Source organism: Mizuhopecten yessoensis, unplaced genomic scaffold (genome assembly GCF_002113885.1).
Source record: "Mizuhopecten yessoensis strain PY_sf001 unplaced genomic scaffold, ASM211388v2 scaffold716255, whole genome shotgun sequence".
NCBI lineage: Eukaryota > Metazoa > Mollusca > Bivalvia > Pectinida > Pectinidae > Mizuhopecten > Mizuhopecten yessoensis.
This window is the reverse complement of record NW_018480025.1, coordinates 412,897-415,369: the sequence shown is the minus strand read 5'-3', so window position 1 is coordinate 415,369 and position 2,473 is coordinate 412,897. Positions and strand designations below refer to the sequence as shown.

At 34.7% G+C, this 2,473-nt stretch overlaps 1 protein-coding gene across 1 annotated transcript in view; it reads right to left on the bottom strand.

Moving 5' to 3' along the window:
• The window catches only part of LOC110442368, a 13,765-nt gene extending 12,256 nt beyond the window's left edge, over nucleotides 1-1,509 (bottom strand). The window contains exon 1 of the mRNA XM_021485938.1: nucleotides 1,429-1,509. The gene's annotated coding sequence lies outside the window, so the exon portion shown is untranslated. The remainder of the gene's footprint in view (nucleotides 1-1,428) is intronic.
• Nucleotides 1,510-2,473: the final 964 nt, after the last annotated feature.

Below are 2,473 nucleotides of genomic sequence, written 5' to 3'. Positions count from 1 at the left end.
GGGGGGGGTGTCAATTTTTGTGTAATCAATGGTAGCTTACAAGCTACAGTAAATGTTGGAGGCATTGGCTTTTACTTGATCGTCTTGTATTATATCATTGTTAATTAAAATATGAGATATTTCACTTTTTCTACTAGAGTTAGACATAAAGCGATTGGCAATCGTCCACCATTCTTTAAACACTTATGCTACTTTTATGTTTAAGTTTGTCGCAGAGTTGTTAAAATATTTACTTTTTGAATTACGTATGGCATTTACACAAGTATTTCGAATTTTCCTGAAATTTGCCTAGTTATCATCATTCTGTGATTTACCCAGTCATCGCCATTCTGAGATTATCCAGTCATCGCCATTCTGAGATTTACCCAGTTATCGCCATTCTGATATTTACCCAGTCATCGCCATTCTGAGATATACCCAGTCATCACCATTCTGAGATTTACCTAGTCATCGCCATTCTGAGATTTACCCAGTCATCACCATTCTGAGATTTACCTAGTCATCACCATTCTAAGATTTACCCAGTCATCACCATTTTGACATTTACCCAGTCATCGCCATTCTGAGATTTACCCAGTCATCGCCATTCTGAGATTTACCTAGTCATCGCCATTCTGAGATTTACCCAGTCATCGCCATTCTGAGATTTACCTAGTCATCGCCATTCTGAGATATACCCAGTCATCGCAATTCTGAGATTTACCCAGTCATCGCCATTCTGAGATTTACCTAGTCATCACCATTCTGAGATTTACCTAGTCATCACCATTCTGAGATTAACCCAGTCATCACCATTCTGAGATTTCCAAGCTTTGCGATGTAGATTTTTCCTCTTTTTTCTTATCAACTTTATAATGGTAGTATTCATCCATGCAGGATCGTTGGTTCTTACAGTTATATCTTTATTAGGTATACACTCCCTTGCGATTTTAAGTAAAACATCTGTAAATATGTCAGTTTTTCAATTCTGGTGATGCATGTCAAATATAATTTCATTGATAAACACTTGATTAAATATGCACTTTGCGTTAAAAAATCGCTAAAATATCATATTTTATGAACAGTCAAAATATGTTAAACTCATAAGGTTGAGAAAAGACTCTTTAGCAAGTTCAATAGATACACGTCATAATAATGTAATACATTTTAAACCATGCAAAAGAAATATGTTTATCAAATTGTTTTTATATACGGATTAATAATTTACATGACACATTGAATAGTTTTAATCAATTTATGTACATGTATATTGTTTTATAGATTTAAAGTATAAATAAAGATTAGTCACAATGTTTCCTAATACGTTTTAACAAAAGAAGTAAAAAGAACATTGAAAATTTGTTTGAGATAAAAAGAAATGAACAAACTTACAAAAACAAAGCTTAAAATAGTATATATTCTTAACAAGGTAAAAAAACATTCACTTACGTTTATGCGACTTGTGCTGTGGTTCGAAGACTCTTGCAATGTCTGTAAAAGTCATGAAGTGCTTGGGCATTTATAGGTTCCTCTACAATGCAGAACTATTCAAGGAATAGGTAGCTATAGGTGAACAACAATTCCGAGAACTGGATATATCATGTTTATGTTTACCTAGGTATGTCGGACGACATATGCAAATTTGCTATTTACACAAGTACTCTTCATGGACATAAAAAAGACTTCCTAAAACGTCGTGCTCCAGATTAGGTTGTTTTGCGATGTTCGTAAAAGTGCTTGAACATGTATAGGTTACCTAACAATGTTGAACTATTTAGGGAGTCCGTAAGAGAAATTTGATTCCGTGTATCGGATTTCTAAACTGTGTGTGAAGATTCCCGCTGTTTTCGATGCGTCTGACAATATATAATAGTTGTTTCTCGGTCACACGTCCTAGTTGTTAGCTTCATGTAAAATACACGTATTTGTTTATTTTTTGTACCATGTATCTGACATTTTAATTGTGGGGTTAGTTATTACCATTACATTCTTAACGGCCCATCAACAAAGAGCCAATAACTAGTCTCATTGTGGAGTTTAACCTTTTCAAGACAACTGACACAGATGGGAGTATAACTCATGTGGATTAACGCATTCTGGATCACGTCCAATATACTATATATTTCAATAAGCTTTATTTAGTTTACAACAATTATAAAACAAGTTTTTACAACTTATACGTATCACATTTGTTGGCACGAATGTTAGCGCGCGAAGGTCTTACTGTTGGAGGAAACCGGAGTACCCGGACAAAACCCACGTGTTTCGGAGTTATTTCGGAGAAACTTTGCTGCTTTTCTTGACAAAGCTGGCTTCCTCTTTTAATATCGTGTTACAGACATGTTTTGATGACACGAATAACATCACATGTTATATATCATAAATACAGCTTCCTGCTGTCGACCTTGAGCTTCGTTCTGCACCCTTTTGTTGACACTGTAGTAAACTTTTTTCTTTTCTTGTTTAACTCATTCACCCGTGAAAATTCATCATG